This window comes from Pelmatolapia mariae, linkage group LG3_W (genome assembly GCF_036321145.2).
Source record: "Pelmatolapia mariae isolate MD_Pm_ZW linkage group LG3_W, Pm_UMD_F_2, whole genome shotgun sequence".
NCBI classification, from domain to species: Eukaryota; Metazoa; Chordata; class Actinopteri; order Cichliformes; family Cichlidae; genus Pelmatolapia; species Pelmatolapia mariae.
This window is the reverse complement of record NC_086229.1, coordinates 36,218,397-36,243,756: the sequence shown is the minus strand read 5'-3', so window position 1 is coordinate 36,243,756 and position 25,360 is coordinate 36,218,397. Positions and strand designations below refer to the sequence as shown.

Below are 25,360 nucleotides of genomic sequence, written 5' to 3'. Positions count from 1 at the left end.
TCTCACCCTCAACGTCGCAAAGACAAAGGAGTTGATAGTGGACTTCCGGAGGTGCAGAGGAGTACACACCCCCATCACCATCAACGGCGCCGCTGTGGAGAGAGTGAGCAGCTTCCGCTTCCTTGGTGTACATCTGGCTGAGGATCTTACGTGGTCAGTACACATAAACAAAACAGTGAAGAAGGTGCAGCAGCGCCTCTTCTTTCTCAGGAGACTGAAAAGATTCGGCATGAGCCCCCGCATCCTCAGGACCTTTTATCGTTGTGCCATTGAGAGCATCCTCACTGGATGCATCACCACCTGGTACGGCAACAGCACCGCTTACAACCGCAAAGCTCTCCAGAGAGTAGTGCGGTGTGCTGAACGGATAATTGGAGGTGAGCTTCCCTCCCTCCAAGACATCTACAGGAAGCGGTGCCTGAGGAAAGCGGGGAGGATCATCAAGGACTCCAGTCACCCCAGCCACAAACTGTTCAGACTACTTCCATCAGGAAGGAGGTTCTGCAGCATCCGGTCCCGTACCAGCAGACTGAGAGACAGCTTTTTCCATCAGGCCATCAGACTGCTGAACACTTCATAGACACCTCACCCTCACTACTGGAACTTCAACATTATGCACTCCACACTGTACATTAATGCCACTGTTTTGCACATACCAACCTCTGTATATTCTATATATCTTATTTTATTGTTTACTTTATTTCATTTGTAAAACATGTATATACACACTATATACACACTCACACACACACACGTAGAAAAACATATTTAGTACACACATTCAGTAATGTATATACCTTTATATATTGTACATATATTTATTACTTTTTAGATTAGCCATTTTTATATTTGGCTTGTTTTACGTTATTGTATTTTTGCACAACTCTGTTGCTTGTGAAGCTTGCACACAAGAATTTCACTCACATGTACTGTACCAGTGTACCTGCACATGTGATGTGACAATAAAAGTGATTTGATTTGATTTGACAAAAGCTTTCTGACGAGTCCTGTTACATCTGAAACTAACACAGCATCAATGAAAAGGAGCCTCATAGCAACAGTCACATATAGTGGTGGTAGTGTGATGGTCCCATGTGATGCATCATGGCAGCAACAACAACAACAAATACACACATGTGACAAATGTACAATAACAGATCATTAAGTGTCACGGCGCCGTGCGCATTAGTATATTTGACTGAAGCTTAATAATCAGAATAGTGCTCTGATCTCTTCAAATAAATGAAATCATACCTTTCTACTAAAACTGTTTCTGTTGGTCTCCACCTTTTCCTGAACCAGACCCTGCAGGATCCACCTGAGTGTCCCAGTCCTGGACCCTGTTTGTAACCAGGAGGATCCCAGGCCTGATTATTGTTGATGGATTATAAATATTCTTGTTTTATTCTCATTAAATAAATATGTGTATAAATATGTGGATTCATGTTTCTGGACGTTGATGCTTGTTTGTTTGAAAGGACACAGATGGACCTTGTCTCCTTCTTTCCTTCCTTTTTGTGTCCTCTGTGCTTCATCTGCTGCTCTTCACTCTGTTACTTTGGACTGATTTGACTCACACTTTGTTTCCATGGTTTCTTTGCATCACGCTGACAGGACGTGAACAACACGACATGTTTGATCTCAAAGAAGGAGCAGCATCCTCTCTCCAACCTGTTTCTCCATCTTCTACAACACCTGATTCATTCCAGTTTCTCTGCTTTCACTTTGATTCATGTCAACATGAAGCCTGAACGTCTGTGATGAACACACTATCAGCATCACTGACATGTTTCATCATTTAAAAACACTTCCTGTCACTGTGGTGGTTACAGTGACATCATGCAGTTTGTGTTTTGACCTCCAGAGGGCGACAAATCAGCACAGACAGAGAGCTCCATTCAAAATAAAGAAATCAAACTAAAAGTTTGCTTCATGTCTGAAATATGTAGAAAATATTCTGGATATAACAGTTTGGGTCAAAGTGCAGATGTTCCAGATGTTCTGCAGTCTCTCTGTGTTTTATGTTAACATGTAGATGTTGGACCAAAGTGAAGCTTTTTGATGTGACTGCAGGAATGTGAAGTGTAACTCTGAGCTTTAGGAAACTAAATGGACTTTTTCTCCTTTATTTATAGGAAAGTGTAGGAGAGCAACAGATGAACAAGCGTTACTGTAACAGGAAACACAAACACGTCATTACTTTGCGGGAATTATTATTTATTCATAAATCAAACACACAGGTTTGTCTGTAGATGATTTAAAGTGTGTCGTTGTGCAGTTAAAGCTGTTTGTGTGACGCCCTGACCTCCTGTGAATGAAACAGCCAATCAGATCCATCAGAGAGCAGGAAGTGTTGTGTGTTTGTGACAGAACAAGGAAACTGCGTAATTAAGAGCTGTGACTGCTATGAACTGCTTATGATGACTGCCTGAAGCTCTCAGCTGAAGCTTCATTCATTTATTTTAATGTTAATGTCGCCTTTTTAAGTCTGTGTGAGGATTTTAATGACACACATTAAAGGAGCTTCTTTGGTTAGAACCAAATTCATGTTGATTTTCAGCCTGAAATGAGAAAAACTTTAATAATTCTGTTTATAATCAGCAACCTTGAGACTAATGAAAAGTATGATAGTAATAAAAAGCCTTTATTATTTGAGGACAGCCTGAATCTGCTCAGAGACAGAGACAACACAGAGTTGTTGATGACAGTTTGACATTAACTGAATTAAAAACAAAGTGCTCTTATTGTGAAAATCTGCCTACTGCTTGCTTCAAATCATTTTTATTTATTTTTTAATCTGACAGTGAAACATTGAGGCATTAATCTGACACAGTTTCATTAGCAGCTGCGTTTTCACAGACGTTTCACTTTGATTTGTTCAGATTGAGCAGAGAGAAGTGGCTCTCTGTGTGCGCACTGCTGAGAAACAGCAGCTCATTTCTGCTCTGATTCATGAAAACAGTGTTATGGAGGAACAAGAAGTTCAGCTGGTCTCTAAACTCTCAGCGTGAGGACTGAGTGAAGAGTTTCAGAGCAGAGAGTTTTGGCTCACAGCTTTTAGCGTCTACACAAAGAGACGATTACGCACTCGTTCTGAGAACATCTCCACCTCCTACAAACAAACTCTCCTACGAGCAGCTGTCACAACCACAACAGGCAAAAGTCTGTATTTCTTCAGGCTCAGATTTCATGCAGTTTGCAGTAAATTGTGTATCACAGACTTTGTAGTTCACATTTGTGTGACTCATTGAAATCTTCTCCTGAAAGTGAAACTCTTACAAACACATCAGGCCACAACCTGCTGCAAATTAATGATTGATCTAAAGACAGCTGACCTTTGAGCAGGAACTTGTGAGTCTTTTATGGTGTTTAATGTTCACAGTGTGAATCCTGCAGACACACTCACATCATATTATTTGTTCTCAGGGTTGTTCGGTGTGGCAGAGTCAGAGCAGAAACCTGTTGCAGGTTAATTATTGATTAAACTAAAGTCATATTAAGGAGCTACTGGCACAGAATCAAAGCAGAGCGCAGAAATCTGAAATATATTAAAGTTATAAATGAAGTTTAGAGAACACTGTTTGCCTTTAATTCTCTAAGCACAGATAAATAAACACCATTGGACTTTATCAGAAATGAATGAAATTTACTGGGATCCAGTATAAAGTGACACATGTAAGACTGGGTTTGTTAAACTACTTAAAACACTGTTATCAAATAGAAACACAGCAGAAGCCCAAATGTTGCGCTTGAATACAGAGAGAACAGAAATGACGTAGGAATCATTTAGTTCCCCCTCAGAAATTTGAATGTCAGGTTAATAAGACGATGGACTGAAGATGAATCAGAAATGTGATATTCTGGATTAGGCTCTTTGAAAAGATCAGGACAGAAGGATGTGGATACGTGCTTTATTGAACAACAGGACATCACACACAAACTTGTTGTTTTTCTTAGCGGTGCACAAGCTACCCTTTTTTTGTTATATGTTGGTCAACCAAGAACTAGCCCTGTAACAGGCACTTCTGTATTTTACCACTGGGGAGCAACAATTCAGTCTATTACAAGAAACTATTTCCATATAGAAACACTCTGTTTGTTCTTTTTAATTATTCACTCAAAAAAGAGAAACTGGATGCTTATCACATTTACAAGAGTCTAAAGTGTTTGAACAAAATATGTGTCTAACGTTTACTAACTTATACGATCTGTATGGAACTTAACAGCTTAACACTTCTCAGTGTGTTTGACCTGCGAGCTTCAGACTCTGATTGTGTGAAGTGTTTAATGTGACGCAGCCTGCAGACACAGAGGACTGGTGACGGAGAAGAAGCAGAGGATTTTCTCTGTTTTTACAAAGACCTGGTCCAGACAGCAGAGAGCTGCAGATTGAAGACGTTCATGAGAAGAAGTTGAGTAAGTGCAACATCCTCTTTGAATCCTGGATCAGGAAGCAAAGCTGGTGAATATTTAGTGTTTTAATGGTTTCTGTCTTTGACTCAGTCTGCTGTCACTTTGTTTTAGAGAGAAAAAGAGATTCAGATTAACTGGTGTTCCTGCTGCTGCAGCACTAAAGGACAGTATAGGTGACCGCGCTGATGCCTGTTCATAATTTACCAAAGTTAGTAAACTGTTGGCTAAATGTTCTTGTTGTCAGAGGTAAACAGAGGTGAGAGGAGCAGATAATAAGGATTAAATATAATGCTGAGTCACTAAATGCTGCTAGTCTCTGACGTCACTCCCAGCAGAATCACTTAATTTCTTTGACCTTTAACATGAGTTAGCTTAGCTAGCAGAGCAGCTAGCAAAGCAGGTAGCAGAGCAACCGCTATCTCTGCTGTCAGGTGACTGAGGGCGTTTCTCAATATGCGTACTTGTGCGTACTTGCGTTCTCGTGTACTCGTGATACGTCATCAGTCGGAGACCAAGTACTGTTCCAATTCGAAGTACGCATCAAGCCGAGAACGCGAAAAAGTCCCGGATGTGTTCTCGATCCGCCCGTTTTATCGAGCATGCATCGGTGTGGACTTGGTACAGCTAAATATCCCAGAATGCATTTTGTCCAAAACTCAACAGCGGACTCCCGGCACATCGTTTTCAACCCCCCCCCCGCTCGCGGTCTTCTCACTACTCAGGTTTAAGAAACTCCAGCAGCTGTCTATAGTATTGAGTGTCCACTAGAATAGAAATAAAAGCGTTCTAACATCTCACCTGCTTGTTTTTATTAAGGTATGTACACGTATGTACATGTACACTATTTTTATTAATAGAGGTTTCACTACTGAGGTTAAACATGATATATAAGTCATGTAGATCACTTCTAAATGTTAATGTTTGGTTTATTTCAGTGTTTTATTTGTTCCTGAGTAAACCGGTTTGGCTGTGATTAAAGTTAAGCTTCATAACATGTTACTGACAGTTAAATTAAGAGGGGACGGCAGTAAAAACTCCGGACCTGTGACATCATCACGTACGCAGGTGTTCCAATTGTACAAATCGCGAGTCCGTGCTCGCGTTCTCGGCGGGTATGTACTCCCATGCGTTCTCGGTTAGTACGCGAGACTTTGATACAGGATACTGGAAGGGACTAACAAAGTTCACGAGGTAATTGCAGGCTAGCCAACATGCTACCAGCCTAACAGCTGACAAGGCTAACAGCTGACCAAGGAAACAGCTGACTGAACCTGCTACCAAAATAAATGGGGCCGAAGAGGACACCGACAGCTGAGGAAGTTGAGGACATTAAAAAGTCTCTTGTCTTCCTAAAGGAGGGAATTTCCACTATCAGGTTGCAGCAGAAAAGTATCATTGAAATTGTGGAGGAGGTAAAGCTCATCCGCATCCAAAATGTAGAAAAGGATAAAAAGATTGCATACTTGGAAAGTAGGGTCGCTGACCTGGAACAATACTCCAGGATAAACGACATCATCATCACTGGGCTCCATATTAAACCACGGTCATACGCTCAGGCGGTGACCGCTGACAGCAATGAGGAACCTGGAGAGCTTGACATTAGCTTCACGGAACAACTGGTGACTGCTTTCCTGCTGTAACTCTGTCGAAGCATGCCACCCTCTACCTAGGAGGAACGGCAACAAACCGGCTATTATATAAAGTTTTGTAAATTGAAAGCATAAGAACACGCTGCTGAAACAAGGAAGGAAATTAAAAGGATCTAATGTCGTTATCAATGAACATCTAACCAAACACAATGCTGAAATTGCCAAAAAAGCACGATACCTTAATAAGCTGGGAAAAATTCAAAGCACTTGGACGACAAACTGTATTCATTAAACTAAACGGACCACCAGAGGAAGCCAAAGTTCTGACCATTAAAAACATGGCGGATCTCGAAAAATATCAGTGAGCAATATGATCTGGACTACAAACAATGTAACAGACAACCACACACTCACTTATGACGCACACTGGAAGGAAGAACTCAGATACATCTGGAAGAAACAGCTGCATCAGTCAGACAGTTGCAGAATATGATCAATTGGAACTGAAAAAAATTGAACTATATGGATCACAATACACAGGACTTGGAATATGAAATAGATCCAGACAACAACTTCTTCTCATCTATCAATAACAACTGCCACTACTATACAAATGAAGACTACAATCAGAGGATTAAAAGTGAGAATAAATGATCAATTATCCACTTTAACTGCAGAAGTCTCTATGCTAATTTTAATCATATCAAAGAATATCTTAACCAGTTTTCACATCCATTTAGTGTCATTGCCTTATCAGAAACTTGGATCAATATGGAAAAAGGAACAGACTTTGAACAGTAGCGTGATGAATTCACATTTATAACTAGGCGAAACAAAGGAGAATGAGGAGGGGCCTTGTATGTGGACAAATTCTTGAAATTTAATGTGGTGGAAAAGATGATGATGGTGATTGATAATGTACTGGAATGTATTACAGTTGAAATTTGTAAAGAAAAAAGTAAAAATGTAATCATTAGCTGTATATACAGAGCTCCAGGTAGTAGTATTGAGACATTTAAAGACTGGATAGAAGAAACATTTATTTAAATAGCTCACAAAAAAGTTTTCATTTCTGGAGATCTCAATATTGATACATATTGAGTAATTATTCATAAACCCAAATAAACATATATCCACTGAGGAATTTATAAACACAATGTACTGTATGAACCTATTCCCTAAAATTACTAGACCCACCAGGATCACATCACATTGTGCAACTCTCATAGCGTTTTTACAAATGACATTGAAAATAAGACTGTAAGTGGACTCCTGATTAACGACATAAGTGACCATCTTCCAAATTTTACAATCTATGATAGGAATTACAAGATCAATTAAATGGACAGTAAAAAAAGAGCACAGGTGAGTAAGAACAGAAGAAAGAATGAATGCATTTAAAAAAGATTTACTGAAGCAGAACTTGGGTGAAGTATATCACATCAAATCACTTTTATTGTCACATCACATGTGCAGGTACATTGAAACAGTACATGAGAGTGAAATTCTTGTGTGCGAGCTTCACAAGCAACAGAGTTGGAGAGCTTTGCGGTTGTAAGCGGTGCTGTTGCCGTACCAGGTGGTGATGCATCCAGTGAGGATGCTCTCAATGGCACAGCGATAGAAGGTCCTGAGGATGCAGGGGCTCATGCCGAATCTTTTCAGTCTCCTGAGAAAGAAGAGGCGCTGCTGCGCCTTCTTCACTGTTTTGTTTATGTGTACTGACCACGTAAGATCCTCAGCCAGATGTACACCAAGGAAGCGGAAGCTGCTCACTCTCTCCACAGCAGCGCCGTTGATGGTGATGGGGGTGTGTACTCCTCTGTACCTCCGGAAGTCCACTATCAACTCCTTTGTCTTTGCGACGTTGAGGGTGAGATGGTTGTCTTGACACCAGTGGGTCAGGGCGCTGACCTCCTCCCTGTAAGCCGTCTCATCACCGTTGGTGATAAGACCCACCACTGTAGTGTCGTCCGCAAACTTCACAATGATGTTGGAGTTGTTAGTGGCCGTGCAGTCGTAGGTGTAGAGTGAGTACAGGAGAGGGTTCAGTACACACCCCTGTGGAGCACCAGTGTTCAGTGTGATGGGGGATGAGGTGGTGCTGCCCAGTCTGACCACTTGGTGTCTGTCAGACAGGAAGTTAAGGATCCAGCTGCAGAGGGAGCTGCTCAGTCCTAGATCCTGCAGTTTCCTGTCCAGCTTCGAGGGAACGATGGTATTGAATGCTGAGCTGTAATCTACAAACAGCATTCTCACATATGTGTCTCTCTTCTCCAGGTGTGACAGGGCAGCATGGAGTGTCAGGGCTATGGCATCATCATGACCTTTTGTGGGGGTATGTGAACTGTAGAGGGTCCAGTGAGTCGGGTAGTGAAGAGCAAACGAAGTCCCTGACCAGCTTCTCGAAGCATTTGCTGACGATGGGGGTCAGGGCTACAGGTCGCCAGTCGTTCAATGAGGAGATGGTGGAGGATTTGGGTACAGGGACGATGGTGGCCATTTTGAAGCAGGCTGGGACTACAGACAGAGAGAGGGAAAGGTTGAAGATGTGTGTAAACACTCCAGCCAGCTGAGCCGCGCATGACTTGAGGACGCGGCCGGGAATCCCGTCCGGACCAGTAGCTTTGCGTGCGTTCACTCTCCTGAAGCACTTCCGCACATCCTCCTCAGACACAGTTTGCGCACTGACGTCATCCGCGGTGCGCACACTGTCCGGTCTCATGGTGTTCGCTGTGTCGAATCTAGCGTAGAATACGTTTAGATTAGGGCTGCCACAAACGATTATTTTGATAGTCGACTAGTCACCGATTATTTTTGCGATTAGTCGACTAATCAGATCATGCATCCATTGGACGTAAAACGTACAGCTTATTGCATCTGCTCTTATATACAGCTTACAGCTTTAAGTGTTTAACCCTTTAAAGCCGGTCGGAGCGGACACGTTACGTTTTGCGTAACTATTTTTAAATCCCAGTAGCTCTGCAACCACGTAAGCTAGCGCAATAATTTTTTTTGCATATGAAACTAGAGAAGTTGTACTTACATCTTATGCCATCAGCTCGTCCTAGGTCACAGTTTCCTTCTACATATAGCTTTGCAAAAACTGCATAAAAAGCGCTTGCAGCAACAAAAACATAAAATTCCAGAAAAACGCTTTGCCGATCCGATCAGCTGTTCAAAACACTTCCTACGTCCATCAGCGTGAACTGTCGCATGTCCGCCATGACCTTCCCGAAACCGGAAGTGACGTCATTTTGCGGAAATGTAGTTTTTTACCATCGTGGCCTTATGACCCTATACTGGTGTTTTTAAAAGTTATGTTTGACTTTATGACTTTCTGTGTCGTTTCTGGGATGCTTAGGACTCATATTGCACTGCTGGAAATAGTTTATTTTGATGCATATGCTGTTTTTTTTGCAAATTTGCAAATAATATTTATTTTCGTTTTTCCTGCAGTATATGAAAATTGGTGTATTTCAAAAATAAAACTATGAAGACACTTCAAATAAATTTCCTGTGGTGGGAAACTAGTTTGTGCAACTTTTTTGTATTTACAGTTTTGAGGGATAAGCCTCTTAAATTTCTCTAACTAGAAATATATGTTAAAAAAACAAAAACGATTTTCAATTTTTTTGTAGTTTATTGCACTTTTTTGCAATTTATGTAATCACTATGCACTTAATGCATACATATTATTAAAATTTGGGCTATAATGGTTGTATTGATGTATAGCAACTTGAAATGCTCCAAAAAATGGCACTACAGCATGTAAATATATAATATAAGGTCTGGCGGACTTGGTTCTATGGTAGGTCTTAAAGGGTTAAGGTATGTGCTAACAAAAAATAAAGACAAGATGATAGTTTATTAAATTTTAATGAAATTTGCAGATTGTTTCAGTGAAGTTTAATAAACTCCTTGCTATCTAAAATATAACAGGACACCGGAGTATATTCTCGAGCATCTCACACTTCTTATAATCAGTTGTCTGCTTGACGTTTATTCAGCTGTGTAAAAACCATAACTTTAATCTCAGCCAAACCGATTTACTCAGGAACACATAAAATACTAAAAAAAAAAGCCAAACAATAACATTTTTAAGTTATCTATCTTGTATATCATGTTTAACCTGAGTAGCGAAAGACGGCGGTGGGTTTTAAAACGATTTGCCTGGAGTCCGGTGTTCCCACCGGCTCTAGTGTGCCTTGAACCCCGGCTAGCTATTGAGCTAGCCGAGGTGGGTAACAGACGCCTCCGAAAACGTCGGAGCGGTTTTGAAAATATGTGGTGTCTTGATAAACTGAGCAGATATTTGAGGTTTACACAGCTACATTCTCGCCTGAAAATATGTTAAACGTTTATTTTGTGACCCAGAAAGAATAATATTAATATTAGTAATATTAAAACTAACTAGCTGCCGCCATTGTTGGAAACTGAGCTGGGCCGCGCTATGAATTCTGGGACACAGCTTCTTCTTCTTTGGGGTTTAACGGCAGCTGGCATCCTTGTACATGCAGTGCTGCCATCTTCTGTTTCAGTCTGTTATTACATTCTTAAATACTACTACTTATTCCTGCGTCTTTTGGGATCTTACAAAGCTTCAAACGACGCGTCGACTATTAAATTAGTCGTCGACGATTTTGATAGTCGACGTAATCGTGACTAGTCGACTAATCGTGGCAGCCCTAGTTTAGATCCTCACACAGAGAGGCCGTGGTCTGCGGTGTGCTGGTTTTCCCTCTGAAGTCTCTGATCATGTCCCTGCCACATACTCCGAGGGTTGTCAAACTGTTGCTCCACCCTGTCCCTGTACTCAGGTTTGGCTGCTTTGATCGTCTTCCGAAGTTGGTAATGTGCATGTTTGTAGTCCGATGTGTTCGCGGAGGCAAAAGTGGTGCTCTGTGCTGCCAGTGCCGTGCGAACATCTCTGTTAATGCAGGGTTTTTATTTTGGGAAGGATTTAACTGTTCTGGATGGGACGACATCTTCCATGCATTTTCTGATAAATCCGCAGACTGAGTCTATGTACTCATTGATGTCATTAGCAGCCACGTGAAACATTTCCCAGTCCGCGTGATCAAAACAGTCCCGCAGCGTAGACTCCGATTGGTCCGACCAACGGTGCACCGCCCTCATGGTTGGAGCTTCCTGTTTCAGCTTCTGCCTGTAGGCGGGCAGGAGCAGGATGGAGCGGTGATCTGATTGGCCGAATGGGGCGCGGGGGAGGGCTTTGTACGCATCCCGGAAAGAGGTGTAGCAGTGGTCAAGTAGCCGGTCTCCACGAGTATTGAAATGGATGTGTTGGTGTAGTTTTGGTGAGACTTTCTTCAGGTTTCCTTTGTTAAAGTCCCCGGTCGTGATAAACGCCGCCTCTGGGTGTGCGGTTTCCTCACTGCTGATCGCGCTGTACAGTTCCCTGAGTGCTCGGTCAGTGTCGGCTTGTGGGGGAATGTAAACAGCCGTAATAATCACTGCTGTAAATTCCCTCGGTAGCCAGAATGGCCGACACTTAATCATCAGGTACTCCAGGTCCGGTGAGCAGAAGGATTTGACCGGGTGCATGTTCGCATAATCACACCAGCTGTTGTTGATCATGAAACACACACCACCGCCTCTGCTTTTCCCAGTAAGATCCTGTGACCTGTCCGCGCGGTGCACAGAGAACCCCGGTAGTTGTATTGCTGAGTCCGGTACCTTGTCCGATAGCCAGGTTTCTGTGAGGCAGATCACGCAGCAGTCCCGCATCTCTCGGTGGAATGAGATCCGTGCCCAAAGTGCTCGCACAACTTGTTCTCCAGAGACTGCACATTGGCCAGTAATAAACTGGGTAATGGTGGTCTGTTAGTGTGCCGTCTCAGTCGAACCAGAACGCCAGATCTTCTCCCTCTGCGTCGGCGTTTGCGGCCTCCACGGGCCCAGAACAAAGGCGTCTCAGGTGAGATGAATGGGGGGTCTGCGAACGGAGGGTCCGTGTTGCAAAACTTGAACTCCGGAAAGTGATGAGAAAGTCTGTCTTTTATGTCCAGTAAGGTTTGTCGGTAGTACACAAGGAGACATGTGCTACTCGTGAAAAAATAAGGGAAAAGTAAAATTAAACACAAAAAACAGCTGTTGCTTGGGGGAGCTCGCGATGAGGCTGCCATACTCGGCGCCATCTTGAGACATCAAGGAACATAACATATCAAGAACATGACGTTAATAGTGTGTATAATGGATTCCTTAGAATATTTACATTATTGTAAATTACCAACTGTCCAATAAAGCAATATAGTAGGAAACATAAATATATGGACTGTCCATGGATAACAAAAGGTCTGCAAAATGCATGTATAAAGAAAAATGCTCTATACAGAGATTTCTTAAGAAAGAGAAATAAAGATGCTGAAATCAGATACAAAAGATATAAAAAAAATAGGTTAATTAATATACTAGATATAGTAAATAGGAATACTATAAGAAGCAATTAGATATAAATAGAAATAATATTAAAAGATTACGGGAAATACTGAACAGTCTTATAAAACGTGGGACTGGACAAAAGAACTATCCCAAGTATTTCATGTGTAATGACCATGAAGACTACAATATGGATGTTGTGGCAAATAGTCTCAATGAATTCTTTGTAACAGCTGGACCAAATTTAGCAAGAGCAATCACTGATCCTGGGAAAGCACAGGAAAAACCGGATACACTGATTGACAGAAATCCATATTCTATGTTTCTCACAGCCGTTGATGAAAATGAATTATTTGAAATTGTCAAAAAATGTAAAAATCAGAAATCTATCGACTGTAATGATATTGATATGATAGTGGTTAAAAGAGTCATTGAGGCTATTATAAAACCTTTAACATATATCTGTAATTTATCATTTCATTTTACCATGTTTGGAGTGTGTAGTTAATGTGTTGTCTTGTGTAGTGTTGTGGATAGTTTTGTGTTGTGTGTCAGAACAATGAGGTGACTGCTGTCTCCAGGTAGAAACAGCAGTGATACACCTGCTGCTGTCAGACCTGCAGGTATCAGGCTGTGATGTTCTCCTTTATAGTGTGTGGCACCTTATTAAATGCAGAACAGCTGATTGTTCTGTAAATAGTTTGAAATGGTTATAAAAAAAGGGTAAAGGGTAAATGGCTGCAAGTAACTTTGTTTGGAAAACTTGTGCATAGAATTTTAAAATTGGCAATTTATATTTGCATTTAAAGTTATGAAATATGATTAAATAAACATGTTTGCCTTTCTACTTGGAATTTATGTTTTTGTCTGATTTTAGATCAATTGTGTTAATACAGTATGTCAATATGAAAACATAACTGTAAATTCAAACACGTGAGGTTGTGCTGAAAAGAATGATACCAAACAAGGCAAAGCAAATAGTTTTTAAAGGTGAAATGTGGAGGAAACATCAAAAGTAGTGAAAAATGGCCAATTATACCCTGGACCCCAGAGGGTTAATTTTTTTTTTAAAGTAACGCAGTAGTTACTTTTCAAGTAATTAATTACTTTTAGAATATTGTCACTCAGTTACTAACTCAGTTACTTTTTTGAAGAAGTCAACTATAATTGATTATAATTAAGTAACTTGCCCAACACTGGTTACTACCACACACCAAATCAGGTAGTTGGTACTTCCTGGCTTGTGTAGCCACTAGGTAACAAAAGCTCAACACTGCCCCTAGCATCCTGGAGCACTTCCGTTGTGTTTTGGAGTTTTTATGTGTTTTGTAGGTTTCACGTGCTTTGGAATTTGTACCGTAAATATACTTTTATTTATTCACTCCACATAAAATGTGATAAATAAACTATAATATACAAAAACCAACTATTTACATTTCAACTGTTAACTATCTAAATTTTCAGCTTTTTCCTTTTAAACAAATTTAAAGTGAAACAACACAAAACACTGCAAACCACAGCACAATTAAATATAAATTAAAATATGAAAACAAAAAGAAGATGCACATTCTCTGTCATATGGGCCTGCATGAATAAACTTTCTGAATCCTTTATCATCCGCAACTGAAAATAGTTGTGGATGATTACTATACCTTTCTAATGTGACGCTGTTGTCCCTGGCTCTCTCTCTCTCTCCCTCCCGCTCCGTTCCTGTGCTACGAGTGTAACTACCGCCCCTCCCCCCTCTGCCCAGCGCAAAGCACAAGGCTCGCGTGCGGAGTGAAGCGGAAAAAAAGTGCGAGAGAGAGGGTGAGAGAGAGAGAAAAAACAAACAAACACGGATCCCAATAAGGAACCGGCTCGCTCGTTCACTTCAGAGCCGTTTCGTTCGCGACTAACACATCACTACTTCATGCTCAAAATTGTCTGACTGATGCTGATCGTCTCCGTGTGAAGCTCCATATGAAGGTAATGTTCTTTCCTCTTTTATTTCACTGTGAACCCTCTCTGAAGTCAGCAGCATCATTTCACAAACTTTTTTGAAGTGGATCTAACATGGGCAGACTCACACTTAGCAAATAAACTTGTGATGTGAGAATGTAATCAAACTGTTGATCAGAGGGAAAGTAGTTAAACGTTTTATGATGCTATCATCTAATGTTAGCTGGCATGACGTTAGCTTGTAACATTATGCTGCTGGTTAGCCATCTCTTGTTAGCTGTCTAGAGGGTCCCATGTACAATCTGACAATAATAACTAAATGTGACAATACCAAGATTAAATAAGGATGTTCATGTAGGATTTCGTATGTTAGAACTATAACTTCAGTTAAAGAGTGAGACTTAAGGTGAGGAGGAGGATGAAGAAGATGAGAAAGAAATAACTGGAAAGGGAAATTGAAAATAAAAATTTTAAATGATCAAATATTGTTTCACCAGATGCTGGTGATTTTAAAAATTCAAGTAACTTAAAGTTGTTATCCTGTTTGTTGTTGTTTTCACATTCTTTTATGTGAAACAGTAAAGTTACAACTAAAACAGGTTCTCTTTCTGGTTTCTCTTTCTCTACTAGTTATCACGTCCAAATTGGCGGATGTCAAGTGCAAAACCTCTATAGAAACCTCCAGCAAGAATTTTTACACCAGTCCAAAAATAAAACTGTCCAACTACAGAGTTTTTTTTGTTTAAACTAAACTATAAACAGACATCTTTTACAAATGATTTATCAATGATGGAAAGTGGTAATAATAATTTACACATCCGCGCACACAGACAAAATAGCGGGAGAGTGGTTAATAGTCGGCCTCGTGAGTCCGTTACCGTGAACTGTGGAACGGCAGATTTGTGCTGTTTGTGCTGAAACTAAGCTGCACACAGCTGATGTTAGCCAAGAAAACATTAACGTAAATGTTCCTGTGCAGTAAGCTCCCTCAGACATTTGATTACACTCAGACAAACAGCAGCTTCACTGCATTTAGTTCATGTTTGTCTGTTTAGACACAATCACTGCTGTGCTTTAGCGTCTCTGCTGGAACTGCACAAAACTCCTTCATTCACCATCCCAACACTGAGAGGATGTTAGAGACACAGGGGCACCTTCACCTCGAATATGAGTTGAACCAGAAAAACACAAACACTGGGTCACCAACCCAGAACCGTGACATTTAGTGTCGAACATTAATTATGATCTTGCTCTTACTGCTCATGACCCTTTATCTGTAAATTTGGACAACTTACCCACTGTGTTGCCTGTGACTGATAACACATTGGAAAGGAAATGGATTAATAATAATATAATGGAAGGGAAATGGATTGATCTAACCTCACTGATCTTGTGTTGTATTCTACTCACTCTGACATATTGATGAGTAAGGCTGAGCTACCAAAAGATGCAGCTGTAATGATGTGAACTGTAAAATCAATCAATCAAGCAATCAAAAACCCCCAACATGAGTTGTGTTCTTTATATGAAAACATTGTGAAGTCCTTAAGTTTACTGAGCAGGTCATTGTGTAAGATTAAAATGTATAAAGCTAAACCAGGCTGGGATGTATATGTTGAAGAGCTTCATGCTGAGGCTAGAAGGTCTTTTAGAGCATGGGTGGAGTCAGGGCAGCAGAAATATGGTCCTCTGTTTGAACACAACAAATGTTAATTTTAAGTGTCTCTTATGTTTTATCAGAAGGAATGAATTCAAACACAATGGCATCAAATTCCCTTCAAGAGAAAACGGAGAAACATTTCTGTGACCTATTTAATTGTGTCAGAAGTTCCTCCTTTAGAGTGGATGAAAATGATAATAAGGAAGAATTTATGATGTAAATAGAACATTAACAGACAATAAGACGTGGGATGAATAACAGATCTGCTGAACATTTGAAATCTGCTGTCCTCTGCTATCTGTTTTCTGAGTTCATGGGATTCTGTCGGACTCAGTTCTATTGACTATCATAAAAGACAAAGCCAGTAAAATAAACAGCAGGGATAACTATCAGCCTGTAGCCCTGTTTGGTATTGTGTCCAAGGTCTTTGACTATGTTGGGCCGTTTTGTCTTCACTTCTGATAACCAGTTTAGAGTTAAACATATTACAGACATGTGTATTTATGCTTTGAAGGAGATTCTGAATGTGTATAACAGGAACAATTCTACAGTTTTTATGTGTTTTATTGATGCCTCTAAATGTAAATCATGAAGTTATTTTCTAAGTTCTGCAACAGAGGGGTTCCTAAGTCTTTGGTCAGATCTTTGTCCTTTTGGTATGCTCGTCAGTCCATGCACATAAAATGGGGTAACTGTGTGTGTGGCCCCTTTAATGTGTGTGATGGGGTTAGACAGGGGACTGGTTTGTCTCCCCTTTTATTTAATGATTCATCAAAGCTGTTAAATGATTGTGTTAAAGGATGTATAACTGGTGATACTGTATCTGAGATGATTCAGTGATCTTCTGTCCATATAGTTCTGGCCTTCAACAGTTACTGAGGGTCTCAGCATGGTTTAGAGTTTAACATTAATTATAAAGCAAATAATATTTTCATTACCAGATGTAGGGATGACCAGGATTAGATATTTCCTGACTTCTGTGTCTGGTACGGTTCTTAAAGTCTGTGGTGAAATACTAAGGACATTTATACACAATGACACTTTAATGTCTACACAAGTGAATATGCTGAGCAGTAAATGTGGTATGTGCACTGTTCCAGTGAAGATTAGACTATTTAAAGCTTACACATGATGCTGCAGGATCTGTTAACATGATGGTAACATCTGTTCTAACAGCAGCTGTCACAGAGTGTTTGTCAAACACCTCTCTGGGTGTTTCCTTCCTGTTCAAAGTTTACTTTCACTTCCTGAACTTCGTGTCTCTGACTGATGCTGATTGTCTCCCTGTGAAGCTCCATGTTGAGGTAATGTTAGCAAGTGTAATGTTTTCCTGACTAACATCAGCTGTGTGCAGCTTAGTTCAGCACAAATCTGCCGCTCCATAGTTCACGGTAACGGACTCACAGCTGGACCAACGAGGCCGAGTGTGTCCGCCGTGACCTGTTAGTCTGTGATCAGAGTCTGAATGAGAGCAGCAGCAGAGTTAGCTGATGGTCAGCAGCTGAACTCAGAGTCGTTGTTCTTCCTGATGACTGAAGGCAGTTTTTCCTGCCTCCATCAGTTTGTGGAGGAGGTGGAGAGGAGCCGCTGCTCTCCCCTCACTGACTCTCTGAATGTGTCCTGAGCTCGAGTGGAGAGACTCTGAGCTCTGAGTCTTTATACTCACAGACTTACAGAGAGGTCACAGCTGGTTTTATCGATTATTATTTATCACAGGTGGAGTTTAGATGCAGATTAAACATGTACAAGTCTGATTTTATAAAAACTGCATCACAAAGAGTTGGCTCCGCCCCAACAGGAAGTGATGTTTCCACCCATGGAATGACTCATGACACATGTTGACTGGATTAAAACTCTTTTTCTTGTTCTTAATATTTAGAAAATACGATTATTTTTATTGTCTCCTTATGGTGTTGCCACATATTTTCTTCTTCTTTATAAACAGCAGAATAGATCCACAGTTTCTGATCTGAATTATAAATATTAAAATACTTTTGCAGGCTTTGTTTCATGGCTTCTGAGCAAACTGTGTTGAACCTCCTAGATGTGCTGCGTGAAGATGCTGGACAGTGTGAACAAAAATCATGTTTTTATAACATTATGATTTAATAATATTTCTACACTATTTCAAATAATAAAAACTGCTTCTGTGTCTCAACTGAATCAGTATCAGATCTTTAGAAATACTCCATAATAGTATTACTGGATTTACTGCTGTTCTGTTCTGCTCCGAGTTGTACTTTAAACACTGTTGGGCTGTTTATCGTAACTTGTAGAGTTCCTCCCTGTGCTGCATTCAGGAGCATCAGGAAATCATCTGTAAGTAGCTTTTGTTTATAAGGTATCTGGATCATTTTAAAGATATGAATAACGCATTAAGATGAAGACAAAGATTCAATAAATTAAAATCAGCTCTTTGAAATTCATGTGAATTTTCAGACTGAATTAGAGTTTTTCAGAGAACTTTATTGATATCTGTCAATTTGCAGACTGATAAAAAATAGTTTTATAATTTAATGGGAAATGGTAACTGTATTATGTTAAATCTGTAAACACAAACGTAAACAGTCAGAAACTGATCTGAAAATCTGCCTCCTCCCTCCCACCTGTCCTGCTTCAGGTGGAGTCCCGACTCATTCCAGGAAGCAGCTCACCTGTGTGTCCGTGGTTAATGTCCAGCTGTGGAGTGGAGGTTTTTGTTGGTGTGTTTGAAGAAACTGTAAGTTTGCTTTGTTTCCTCCTTTAACAGTTTGTCTTTACTCTTTGTTCAGCTCATGTTTGATTTCTTCACACAACAAGCTGTGTGCGTTTTTATTTCAACAAAACCACCGTCTCTCTATCAGAGTCACACACAGCTGTGCTGCTGTTTCCTGTCTGTCCCTAAAAATAAAATGACTGTATATATAGATGATTGATGAAACCAAATATTTTCACACTGCTGTCTGACTGCATTCAGCTGACACTGAAGCAGGAAAGAAGCAGCTGATATTTGGACAGCACACATGATGGAAAGGAGGATTTCAGTTGATGTGCACATGAATGATTTGTGTTTCCTCTGCAGGTAGAAAGTGTGTGTGAGCTGAATTGAGCAGCATGGATCAGTGTGAGGACAGAGAGGAGGGAGTTCCTCCCTCTAAAAGCACTCTGTGTGGGGAACATGAGAGCCAGACCAAAGCTCAGAGGTGAGATGACCATCTCTAACTGTCCATGACTCTTCTCCATGTCACAGCTCAGCACTCACATCACTGCTCCATCATTATTCACAGGAGCCCACCTGGACCTCCACCCAGCTCTGTGTCCTTACAGAGTGACTGGTCTAAAGATTGGTCCATTCATTTTAAATCCCAGCCTGTGTCTGCTGCAGAGAGGTGAGCTGTTAGTAACATGAACTGATGTGAGTTTGGTGTCTGATTTAAATTATTTTTATGTTACCTGGTTTCTAAAATGCATTGATAAACTCTTTTTCAAGAGTCTCAGATTATTCAATTAACTGGTCAAAATCCAAAATACAGTTCTTCCGATTAATTGCTCCTTTCATAATTCTTCTTCTACCCCACTGCAGTCTGGAAATATTAAATATTTAGGTATTAATGTTTCTCCTAAGCTTGCAGAGTTAACTAAATTAAGCCACATCCCACTTCTAAATAAAGTAGAAGACGATCTGGCTTGATGGAAATCTTTACCCATATCACTCATGGGAAGGGTCGCCACTATAAAAATGATGGTCTTGCCAAAAATAAGAAGTATTATTTATTTTTAATGATCCAGAGTAAACCATCACAAGACTGGTTCAGATCTCTGGATTTGGTATATTTCTAAATTCCTTTGGAAAGGTAATCCCCCACCCCTATCCCTGCACATATCAGCTGAAAAACTCTACAAAGGACCAAGGATAAAGGAGGACTAGATCTGCCTAACTTTCAACACTACTTCTTAGCCAACAGGCCTCACCTCATCTCAGGATGGTTAAAACATAATTTTTTAGATGAGCCTTGGCTAGATGTGGAACAGGCACAATATAATAGAAATTTCATACCTACCATTCTTCAGCTCAAACATCAAACGACATATATGTTCCAAAAGCATCAACATCAACTCTTCTAAGACAGCATGGTGAGAATTTCTAAAAATGACTGAGTTCTCATTAATCCAGTGCAAACGGAATAATGGCTCTTTAAAAAAAGAAATTTAAACCTAATCAAATTGAATTACAAACACCACCAAGTGTGGTACAATTCCTTCATCTCAAACCCCCAAATTACTGTCTAAAATATGCAGGACACTCTCCAAAATAGATGAATCAATATCCCTTCCTATTGCAACGTGGGAATTGGATCTATCGGTCATCTTAGACCAAAACTTCTGGTCTCAGGTATGCTTAAAAACCTTTCAATTGATTAGAAATCCCAGTCTGCAATTAGTAGGATACAAAATACTACATAGAGTGCACTATACAGGTCATCGGATGTTCAAGATGGGCTTTACATCTTCCAACAGCTGTTCACACTGTCAAGCAAATACACCGGCCAATTACATCAAAGGTCTTTCGTTCTGTCCACCAGTTCAGACGTTTTGGCGTGAGATATGTGAAGACTTATCAAATTGTCTGAAATATGACATTCAGACACTCAGCTCTTCAACTAGTGGGGAGGCTGTTACATCCTTGCAGGAGTTCTCTGCTCTCCAGGAGTTCACTCCTCAGGTGGGGGAGAGACATAGGAGAGGTGGAGAATGGATTCAACCTGGGTGTCTATTGTCTTGTGTAGTCTGGGAGATGATTGGATGATGGGGTGGGTACAGTTTCCTCTGCGGTGGGGTCAGGTGGGCTTGCCCGGGTTCTGTAGGGCTTGGTGCTGCTAAGTAGCCCTTCCCTCCCCATCCCCGACTGGCTCCCTCTTCCCGCTCCACCACACCCACCCACACATGCAGGGCCTTGGGGTGCAGGTGTGTCACCAGGGTGCAGGGGAGGCATTCCCCCTCTGTCCCCTTCTTGCCACCTGTGCCTCAATTTTATTCCACAACCTAGACATCCACATGTTACACCCCAGCCCAGGGGAAACCGGTGTGTAACACAAGAAAAATTAAAAAAAGAAAAAAGAAAAATGCCCCCACACTTCCTGTTCTCAAGGAAAATGAACCAAAAACAGCTGCCACACATTTACAACAGCCAGTCAGTTTATTAAGTCCCAAAAGGTAGCGGGCGTCAGGTTGAGCATGGCCAAAACAACAAACAAAACTCTAGAAATGAAATGCAACTGGCTTAAAAACCCAAAAGAAAAATACAGGTTTCTTACCTGCCTCCCTAACCAAAAACAGGAGAAAAGGTTCCAAAATAAAATGGCTTCTCACCCCTACAGCTACCAAATACAACTATTGACAACTATTTACAACAAAACTATTTACAACACAGCAAAAGCTTCCAGAACACAGATTCACACACAGCCACATGCACAGCTCATTGGGAACAAGAAGTAGGCGGGGGCGTGCCAGTTCAGAAGGGTCCTCTTTTATAGCCAGCCTCTCCCAGTCCTCCACCAATGGACAGCCTCCACCTGTAACTCGCATAACGTCACTAATACAGTACACAAACTACGTGACCCTCTGGTGTGGCAGACAAAAACACAGTGCAAAACATCCATAACTCTGAATCACAACACACATAACTCGCACTCTCATAACACACACATATAGGGCCTTGGGGGTGGGCACGTTATACGGCGTACAGAGGACGGTCTGTGTATTCAATCTCACCTCTAGTGCCGGTGCCCACATCTCAATTTTAAATGCATATAGACATTGAGGGTTCTCAGGAGGGGCTGGCTGATAGCTGCTGCTCTTTGGCAGGAAGCACCATGCCCTCCCGTGTTTTAAATGCACTTTAGAACCGCACGCAGGAACACTACATATGAGTGGGCGGAGGCAGGTATGGGGTCTTCACACACCCCGTACTGTGTTAGCCATCGGGGCTGAGGAGGAGTAGGCCATCTGGTTGGGGTCTGGGATGCAGGGCCTCCCTGCTACTGTGGAACTGGGGATGGTCTGCTTGTCTCCAACCCAGGGAAAAGGGAAACATCTCCTGGGTCTAGGTGCATTTTCCCCCTCTGGGGGCGAGGGTACCTGGACCTGGGGTACAGAGTATGTTTGGGGAGTGTGATTGTGTGTACAGTGGCAGTGACAGTCTTTGTCTTTACGTTGGGTGAGTGCAGAGTATTTGTAAATGCGTGCATGAGGGTGGGGAATGCACGTTTGTGTCTCTGTGTGCCTGTTTTTCTATGTTTATATGTCAGGTCGGGTCTTAGACTCCACCTCTCTGGGAACATCTCAGGCCCTCCAAAGTATGGAGGCCTTTCTTCCCCCACCACACTCCCTGCTGGTGGCTGATGCCCTCAGGCGTTGGTGGTTCTTGGTGTCTTAGATTCTTAAATTCTTGTGCCTTAGAAATTAAACGAAGTTGATATAAACATTTTTTTTATACTTTATTTTTATTGAAAGTTTTATAGTTATGACATTCATCCACATAAAAAAAACAAAAAACATAATAAACACTGACAATAACATTTTGGCACAGTGAAACCATCAGATCTGCCCGGTCTGGGGGAGCTCCCCTCCACCTCTTTTTAGGTCCCATGTCTTCAGGTTTTGTGCTACTGCCGAAATCCACGTAGCACTTTACAGTCCACCCCTGGTGATGTTCTGAAGGGTATTTCCAGTCTATTTTATGAGGTGCCTTCTAAAAGCAGTGGCCACGTCCTTAGCAGGTTTTTCTTCTTCCAGTGGTTGCGTGAAAACATTTAGCTAAACTCTGGTGATATAACCCACCACCCATCATCCCACATTGCTACCTTCAACAAATCTCTCCCACTTCCTCCAGTTTTTATGAAATTGGTCCATTTTGAGGTTCAAAAGAGATGCAAGTTTTTCCATTCTGTATATTTCCTCCATTATTCCTATCCAATCTTTCTTTGTTGGGGGCTCTTTCTCCAGCCACTTCCTGGTAAGAGCTTTTTTACCCGCTCACAACAGGATATTTATCAAATATTTGTCCCTTAAGGAGACTGCTGATGGGATATCGCCCAAATACACAGTACAGAAATCCAAATTTAATTAGAGACCAGTCACCAAGTAAATTGATTCAACCATTTCACTCCAGTATGGTTGGATTACTGGGTATTTCCAAAATATATGAAAGTGATCTGCCATATTTTCCCCACAGTTTCTCCAGCAGTGTCCATCTCTCGGTTGACCTTTTTGTTTGTATTTTATTTTGGGGGTTATAAAAAACCAAATAATATTTTCATGTGAATTCCCTCCAGTAACCTGAACTAGTACTTTTCATCTGTGTTCCACATATATTTAACCAACTTTCCACTGATATGTTGACTTTAGCCTCCATTTCCCACTTAATTTTAATATAATTGGTTGATTGATACTTGAGTGATTGTAGATTCTGACAAGGTTTCTATCAACTTATTTTTAATCTTACCTTTATAAGCTTCTATTATAAGGGGGACTAGGCCTCCACTATGTTCTTCTGTAGTTTTTATGTTACTGTTGAAATAGGACCTAACTTGGAGATATCTGAAAAAATCTTGGTTTTCCAAACCATAGACATCTCTTAATTTTTCAAAACTATGTAATCCTTCTTTTCCTGACATTGAGCAAAATGGTCCAGTCCCCCTTGTTAACCAATTTGTATAACGTCCATCTATTTATGCAAGGATAAATTCTTTATCATATGTGACCCATCTGAGTTGTTTCATGTCAGCTCCTGATTTATGGCTTTCGCATTCATCAAACCATATCTTTAAAGGAGTTTTAGTCTACTCGTTTAAATTGTTTTTCTGTTCCAAATATAATTTTTTATCTCCTAATATTTTCTGTAGTGGTAATTTTAATTGCGTCACATCTAAATATTTCCATTTTGCTTCATACGACGGCTCATACTAATAAATTAAATATCGTAGTTGTGCTGCTTTAAAATAGCTTTCTAAGTTTGGGAGGGAAAGTCCACCACATTCCTTAGGCAGTTGCAGTGTTATATATCTAACTCTGGGTTTACGGCCCTTCCATATGAATCCCAAGATCTGTTCCATAACGCAAATTGTTTGGCTGGTATGTGTACCGGTATAGATTAAAAAAGGAAAAGCAGTCGCGGAAGTATATTCATTTTGATCATGTCAATCCTATTATACAGATCAAGTGGCAGTAGGCTCCACCTTTGAATGTTTTCTTTTAATTCCCTTGTAATTGGTGAGTAGTTTATTTGATAGATTTCTGTCAGTATTTGGGGAATCTTAATACCTAAATATTTTATTATTTTATTATTCCAATTGAATTTAGACATATTTTTGATCTTTTTTGTGGGTATATAATTGTATGTGATCACCCGGGTTTTTTGAATGTTTATTTTATATCCGGAAAGTTCTCCAAACATTTCCATCTTTGACCATAGCTTGGGTAAGCTTCTTTCTGGGTCTGTGAGAGTCAGCAAAATATCATCTGCGTAGAGACCTGTTTTATATTCCGTATTCCGTATCCATATCCCTTTAATTTGTTCATCCTCCTTAATGGCTTGCGCCAGCGGTTCAATATATAGAGCAAACAGGGCTGGGCTAAGCGGACAACCCTGCCGACTTAAGGCAATTGATTCCCTTGGGGTTTTATTCATATAATCCATTAAATGTAAGGCACGTCTTATACTGTCTTGAATCTGTCTGTTTTTTGAGAAATCCTGTCTGGTCTTCATCAATAATTTCTGGTATTATGTTTTTAATGCTTTGGCTCTCGGAGGAGGCGGACGCACTTTTTCTCCTCTCCCTTATCTTCCCTGCTTACCTTCTTATGTCCTTATGTTGTCTCGTGTTTTTTCACTTCCCTGGAACACTCTCTCACAGTCTGTGTCTAAAACCTAAAAGAGAATTATGGATTTGATCAACTGGTCTCTGAATGCTATTGACACCCTTTTCTCAACGAGAAGCCCCGGCTCGGGAGAGCCCGAGTGCCCTGGAGGGACTTTCCCTGCCGGATACACGATGGACGGTGGCAGAAATGGAGGATCGTGTGCCTGGCGGGACTGTCGATCGAGGACGCTGAAGATATCTACCTATTCGGAACCATGATAACAGGGTTCTTGCTGATCGGAGCTGGCTTGGCCCTGGCTTATCGGAGAATTAAGAAAGCGGAACCGGCTGTTCAAACCCCCCCAAGGCTGCCCGCTGGGATTGAAACGATGGGGCGAGGTGCGACTTCTCAGAAAAGCCTCACTGAGTGCAGCATGGTTAACAGCTTGGAGGCGCTTATGGCTGCAGTGAATACTCAGAATAACACCTCTGAGCGGAAGCTGGATTACATCTTGGAT

The 25,360-nt window shown here is 41.0% G+C and overlaps 1 protein-coding gene across 1 annotated transcript in view; it reads left to right on the top strand.

Annotated features, from left to right (window-relative positions):
- Positions 1-25,360, top strand: part of LOC134622363 (NACHT, LRR and PYD domains-containing protein 12-like) — a 290,226-nt gene that overhangs the window by 211,193 nt on the left and 53,673 nt on the right. The window lies entirely within an intron of this gene.